General features: G+C 46.3%; 2 non-coding genes across 2 annotated transcripts; both read left to right on the forward strand.

Annotated features, from left to right (window-relative positions):
* The first annotated feature begins 2,442 nt into the window (after nucleotides 1–2,442).
* LOC126927754 (small subunit ribosomal RNA) lies at nucleotides 2,443–4,365 on the forward strand. The gene has a single exon (XR_007715850.1). It is a non-coding gene; the product is annotated as a small subunit ribosomal RNA (ribosomal RNA).
* A 2,092-nt stretch (nucleotides 4,366–6,457) lies between these two features.
* Nucleotides 6,458–6,612, forward strand: LOC126927738 (5.8S ribosomal RNA). Its single transcript, XR_007715835.1, has one exon. It is a non-coding gene; the product is annotated as a 5.8S ribosomal RNA (ribosomal RNA).
* The last annotated feature ends 888 nt before the right edge of the window (nucleotides 6,613–7,500 follow it).

Genomic DNA, 7,500 nt, shown 5'->3' on the forward strand with positions numbered 1-7,500 from the left:
AGAAACGGAACTATGCGACGGGACGTTGGGACTTTGAAGAAGTTCGGCCGGTGCGAAAAGACCGAAAAGGTTTTTTCGAGTTATCTCGCTTAAAAGTGTTACAAGGTAGGAATATTTTTGCATAAATGGACGTATCTCGACGTTTTACGTCGGGATTAAGCGTTTATTTGGTCGCTGGAACGTTTTCTAGAAACGGAACTATGCGACGGGACGTTGGGACTTTGAAGAAGTTCGGCCGGTGCGAAAAGACCGAAAAGGTTTTTTCGAGTTATCTCGCTTAAAAGTGTTACAAGGTAGGAATATATTTGCATAAATGGACGTATCTCGACGTTTTACGTCGGGATTAAGCGTTTATTTGGTCGCTGGAACGTTTTCTAGAAACGGAACTATGCGACGGGACGTTGGGACTTTGAAGAAGTTCGGCCGGTGCGAAAAGACCGAAAAGGTTTTTTCGAGTTATCTCGCTTAAAAGTGTTACAAGGTAGGAATATATTTGCATAAATGGACGTATCTCGACGTTTTACGTCGGGATTAAGCGTTTATTTGGTCGCTGGAACGTTTTCTAGAAACGGAACTATGCGACGGGACGTTGGGACTTTGAAGAAGTTCGGCCGGTGCGAAAGGACCGAAAAGGTTTTTTCGAGTTATCTCGCTTAAAAGTGTTACAAGGTAGGAATATTTTTGCATAAATGGACGTATCTCGACGTTTTACGTCGGGATTAAGCGTTTATTTGGTCGCTGGAACGTTTTCTAGAAACGGAACTATGCGACGGGACGTTGGGACTTTGAAGAAGTTCGGCCGGTGCGAAAAGACCGAAAAGGTTTTTTCGAGTTATCTCGCTTAAAAGTGTTACAAGGTAGGAATATTTTTGCATAAATCGACGTATCTCGACGTTTTACGTCGGGATTAAGCGTTTATGTCGTCCCCAAGACCTTCTACAAAGTTTCGATTTTTTCGTTGGGACTTTGAAAAATTTCCGTATCGAACACGTTTTTTCGAGTTATCTCGCTTAAAAGTGTTACAAGGTAGGAATATTTTTGCACAAATGGACGTATCTCGACGTTTTACGTCGGGATTAAGCGTTTATTTGGTCGCTGGAACGTTTTCTAGAAACGGAACTATGCGACGGGACGTTGGGACTTTGAAGAAGTTCGGCCGGTGCGAAAAGTCCGAAATGGTTATTTCGAGTTATTTCGTTAAAAAGCGTTATAAGGTATAATTTTTTTGACAGGGATCGTTATATCTCTATTAAATACAATCGGATTAAACATTTTTGTCGAATTTTTTGAAAAATTAGCTTCCGTCGGACTGATACGACTGGGATATTTTTGCAATTTTTTCGTTAATTAATGTTACAAGGTATATATCTTTTTACATATTTCGTGTTATTTTAACGTGTTTTAATCGATTATAAAGTTATTTTTCGTCCATAGTCGATAAAACTGTATGTTTACTGATGCAATTTTTCGGTGAAAAAAAAAATTAATTTTTTGGTAAAAATGCATTTATAATATGTTAATAATGCTTGTGGTAAAATATTTCGATGGTTGGATATCGCCTTTATATAGTAGTTATTGAACGTGCGAGCGACTAAGTTCCAGCGTCCCTTCCGAACGGTACGTTGCTACGGAGGTTTTGCACCATAAGCGCGCGGCCGCTAGCCCGACCGGCGCCGGCCTTCCGGCCGGCCCCTTGGTATCTATAAGAGAAGCGTCGAGCCGGACGGTTCGGTCGGAACAGCGCTGGGCGCGTGGCTATTCTACGGCCTCGGTTGAGAATTCAGTCACCGCTCCTCGAGTCTTAGTGTATTTTACGCTATTTCTCGACTGTTCCTCCGTTCTCGTACTGGTTTTTTCTCTACACTGCTGCGCCGCGGGTCGAAGTCTAGGACGTAATGACCGTTAACGTGGCAAGCTTCCCCTTAGTCGGGAAGCTGGTGACCTGTGTGCACGTATTTGACAAAAGTTGGATGCGTGTGTGCTTGTACTTACGGAGTAGCCATTCTTGCAGAGACCATCGGTTGTAAGCTATTTGTAGCTGCACGATGGTCCTTTTGGCGTTCTGTAGAGTGCGTTATCTTCTGGTAACGCGTCTCTACAGAGGTGTTGAAGCTTATAAAAGAATATTCTTACGGTATGTCCAGCATGCGTATACGTGCTTTACCGCTAAGTTATATTCTACGAGAGAAGTTGGAGGAGAAAAGTTACAAACAGAAATAATTCTGTGAAGTATGAATCTTTGTATCGATATATGATGGTGAGAGAGGAGGAGAATTAAAGTGGCTGAGTGACGTTGTTACTGAACCATGGAACGTTGCTCTCTAAGTCATATTACATATATATATAAAATGAAAAGTCTCGTCGTACGGTGCTTACGTCCCACCTACGACACAGAGAGAACTTTTAAACGAAAATGCTGGTTTTTGGGAATATATTATAAGATCCCTGGTTGATCCTGCCAGTAGTCATATGCTTGTCTCAAAGATTAAGCCATGCATGTCTCAGTACATGCCGCATTAAGGTGAAACCGCGAATGGCTCATTAAATCAGTTATGGTTTCTTAGATCATACCTACATTTACTTGGATAACTGTGGTAATTCTAGAGCTAATACATGCAAACAGATTCCGACCAGAGATGGTAGGAATGCTTTTATTAGATCAAAACCAATCGGTGGCGGATGGCTCGTCTGTCCGTCCATCGTTTGTTTTGGTGACTCTGAATAACTTTGTGCTGATCGCATGGTCATCTAGCACCGGCGACGCATCTTTCAAATGTCTGCCTTATCAACTGTCGATGGTAGGTTCTGCGCCTACCATGGTTGTAACGGGTAACGGGGAATCAGGGTTCGATTCCGGAGAGGGAGCCTGAGAAACAGCTACCACATCCAAGGAAGGCAGCAGGCGCGCAAATTACCCACTCCCGGCACGGGGAGGTAGTGACGAAAAATAACGATACGGGACTCATCCGAGGCCCCGTAATCGGAATGAGTACACTTTAAATCCTTTAACGAGGACCAATTGGAGGGCAAGTCTGGTGCCAGCAGCCGCGGTAATTCCAGCTCCAATAGCGTATATTAAAGTTGTTGCGGTTAAAAAGCTCGTAGTTGAATCTGTGTGTCACAGTGTCGGTTCACCGCTCGCGGTGTTTAACTGGCATTATGTGGTACGTCCTATCGGTGGGCTTAGCTCCTCGCGGGCGGTCCAACTAATATCCCATCGCGGTGCTCTTCACTGAGTGTCGAGGTGGGCCGATACGTTTACTTTGAACAAATTAGAGTGCTTAAAGCAGGCTACCTTCGCCTGAATACTGTGTGCATGGAATAATGGAATAGGACCTCGGTTCTATTTTGTTGGTTTTCGGAGCCCCGAGGTAATGATTAATAGGGACAGATGGGGGCATTCGTATTGCGACGTTAGAGGTGAAATTCTTGGATCGTCGCAAGACGGACAGAAGCGAAAGCATTTGCCAAAAATGTTTTCATTAATCAAGAACGAAAGTTAGAGGTTCGAAGGCGATCAGATACCGCCCTAGTTCTAACCATAAACGATGCCAGCCAGCGATCCGCCGAAGTTCCTCCGATGACTCGGCGGGCAGCTTCCGGGAAACCAAAGCTTTTGGGTTCCGGGGGAAGTATGGTTGCAAAGCTGAAACTTAAAGGAATTGACGGAAGGGCACCACCAGGAGTGGAGCCTGCGGCTTAATTTGACTCAACACGGGAAACCTCACCAGGCCCGGACACCGGAAGGATTGACAGATTGATAGCTCTTTCTTGATTCGGTGGGTGGTGGTGCATGGCCGTTCTTAGTTGGTGGAGCGATTTGTCTGGTTAATTCCGATAACGAACGAGACTCTAGCCTGCTAAATAGACGTAACTTATGGTATCTCGAAGGCCCCCGGCTTCGGTCGGTGGGTTTTTACTACCAACGTACAAACAAATCTTCTTAGAAGAACAGGCGGCTTCTAGCCGCACGAGATTGAGCAATAACAGGTCTGTGATGCCCTTAGATGTTCTGGGCCGCACGCGCGCTACACTGAAGGAATCAGCGTGTTTTCCCTGGCCGAAAGGCCCGGGTAACCCGCTGAACCTCCTTCGTGCTAGGGATTGGGGCTTGCAATTATTCCCCATGAACGAGGAATTCCCAGTAAGCGCGAGTCATAAGCTCGCGTTGATTACGTCCCTGCCCTTTGTACACACCGCCCGTCGCTACTACCGATTGAATGATTTAGTGAGGTCTTCGGACTGGTGCGCGGCCAATGTGATAAGCATTGCCGATGTTACCGGGAAGATGACCAAACTTGATCATTTAGAGGAAGTAAAAGTCGTAACAAGGTTTCCGTAGGTGAACCTGCGGAAGGATCATTAACGATATAACACAAAAACTTAAAGAATTTGACTTGAACACTTGAAAAATACGAAACTGTATAAGTCGGTAAGGAGCCGTACTCCTCCTATATCGACGAACCAAAGTATATACGACGTATCAACAAGCTATATACTTTAACAAAGAACAGTTAAATTCGCCCGGAGCGTGGCTTACTCCGTTGGCAAAATGATGAAAAGACATAAGGAGGAGACGACCCTCCAGCTACGAAACTATATGAAGAGAAGGTGGCACTCTCTCTCGATCATCGGGATGAAGAGATACATATATATATATATATATATATATATATACATACATAAACGAATTCGAGGCGCCTGCGTGAGGTCGTACACAGAAAGACCCGCCGTCTGCGAATATTATGATTTTATAATAAAACTATAAATGGGAACTTGAGCTTTCGAAAATTAAACTTTGACACGAATATCGAACGAAAAATTACGAATGGAAACCACCCGTAAAGAGAAATGAGATCGAGGCGCTTGCGTGAGGCCGTATACAGAAAGACCCGCCGCCACGATCTCGTATTTTTTTTTTTGCGTCGTGGAGACCGTACAAACGAATAACAAAATCTCTAAAGTGCCTCGTGTCGGAGAGATCATGCTCGCCTATTCTCTTCTATGTTTCGTGGTCTGTGTTGCGTTTGCTCTCCTCCTAGCAACGGGACATCGAAGACTCCTCTTTGGGATCGAACGAAGCGACTAAAACGAGTCGACGAGAGCGAAAGTACGAGTAGCGAGTCGCGCATGTAGAAAGGATACCGACATATCTTCGAAGGTTCTCTTCGAAGATCCATGGATACCTTATGCGCGTCGACCTTTCGTCTCTTTCACCGCTCTCGGTCGTTCTCGAAACGTGCTTCCTACCCATAGGGCGTGTGTTCTTCGTATGTCGTTTTGTTCGAAATAACGAAACCACTTGTAACATACTCGTGGATCGGGTAACCTAGAACGAAAACGCATTGCGTGGATGTTGGCCCGCTATGATAATGATGATGATGACGATGACTATGATGACGATGCGTAGCAACGATTCGTAACTAGTCTAGCCGAAGTTGGTTCAGAGGGGACCGCAGGCTGTCTACCCTCGATGTCGTGAGTCGGACACCCGTGCCGTCGCTAGAGTTTTTTCAAAGCTCGGCTTCTGGATATTGGGAAGAAAGACCGCTCGAGGACGACGGCTGCGCGTGCGTCCCATCGAATTTTTTTTTTTTTATACCACCTGAACGACTAAAGTTTCGTCTAGTTCGTCGCATATAACCCGTTCAGAGGGGACCGCAGGCTGTCTATCCTCGTTGTCGTGAGTCGGACACCCGTGCCGTCGCTGAAGTTTTTTCAAAGCTCGGCTTCTGGATATTGGGAAGAAAGACCGCGCGAGGTAGATGGATGCGAGTCCCATCGAATTTTTTTATTTTTTAAAAAAAACAATCACCTGAACGGAGATGTGTTCTCTTTCGTCGATTTTTCACGCTTTGAGTCGTCGCGATCGCCATCCGTTCGGAGGAGATCGCCGACTTCGAAGCCTCGATGTCGTGAGTCGGACACCCGTGCCGTCGCTAGAGTTTTTTCAAAGCTCGGCTTCTGGATATTGGGAGGAAAGACCGCTCGAGGCCGAGGGTCGCGCGAGTCCCATCGAATCTTTACATCACCCGAACGATGGAGGCGCACGCTCTTTTTCTTGAATAATTGGACGAGAGGAATGCATATCGTATTATATATACACACACACACATATATATATATATGGGCTAGCCACCGTGCGTATTTCTTCGCGAGATCGTGTGCTGCACAGAGGATTCAGAATCGGGTGTTATATCCCCGTCGTTTCCTGACGAACGGAGCTTCGATCTCGATGGTTGTTATATATCATAATGTACTTTTCGCCCGGCCGGCGGACGCGCGTATCTTCGCGCGTTCGTCGGATTTCATTTTCGAACGTTTTCGTGTCGTCGATCTTCCGGCGACTTCTGCGCGTCCGATTCCCGTTGGTCGGTCGTGTCGGATCTCGGCTTCGCTCGAACCGAGTATTAAGAGTACATGGAGTACAAGAGTTTTAAAAAATATATGAAAAGATTACCCTGAACGGTGGATCACTTGGCTCGTGGGTCGATGAAGAACGCAGCTAATTGCGCGTCAACGTGTGAACTGCAGGACACATGAACATCGACATTTCGAACGCACATTGCGGTCCACGGATACAATTCCTGGACCACGCCTGGCTGAGGGTTGCTCACGTAAACCTAAGACTGCTTGCGTTGCGTGTCGTTCCTCTCTATCTGTCTCTCTCTGTCCCTTGGTGCCTTCGACAACCCGCCGTCGTTCTTACGATACGTAGAACGTTTCAGAGTCGGAGGAAGCGCACGAAGAAGGATACGAACAAGAGCGGACGCGAGAGAACGTACGCGACGTACGAGCGATTGTTGGACGCTCGTCGGCGTTCGTCGCGGTCGTGTCGAGACCGTGCAATTCGTACGCATGCTCGATATATAAACTATCGTGTTCACGGGAGACACTACGAAACTCTACCTCTGTCTCTCTCTGTCCCTTGGTGCCTTCGACAACCCGCCGTCGTTCTTACGATACGTAGAACGTTTCAGAGTCGGAGGAAGCGCACGAAGAAGGATACGAATAAGAGCGGAGAGAACCGTCACGGACCTGCGTGAGTGCTAGCGGCGTCGTGAGTCGTCCTTTCGTACGACCGCCCGCTTATGCACCGCTTCGTGTCGGTTATCGAATATATTATATATATATATATATATATATATATACGTAGTGTTGTCCTCGTGACCGATTTTTTTTTCATATCAGCAGATTTGCATACGTTTGCAGGTTTTCGATGAGCACGATGTCCGCGCCCCCGACGTCGTCTTAAATGAATATTATTTTGGCGAGACTGAGAGAAAGCAAATATGGGAACTCGGTCGAGAGAGGAGAGAAGGAGAACAGCCTCAGATAAAAGTAAACTTGGTAACGGTGCGGAATTTTGCCGTACAACCGTCTTTTCTTAAGACGTTTTACTCGAATAGCCCCAGGGATCTAATGCCCACTCCGTCTCTTCGTGCGTAGAGATATACTCTGCGCGAGCGACTGACAACGACGAGGACCGTCGCATCGATG

The sequence above is a fragment of the Bombus affinis genome, unplaced genomic scaffold, assembly GCF_024516045.1.
Source record: "Bombus affinis isolate iyBomAffi1 unplaced genomic scaffold, iyBomAffi1.2 ctg00000209.1, whole genome shotgun sequence".
In the NCBI taxonomy this organism is placed as follows: Eukaryota; Metazoa; Arthropoda; class Insecta; order Hymenoptera; family Apidae; genus Bombus; species Bombus affinis.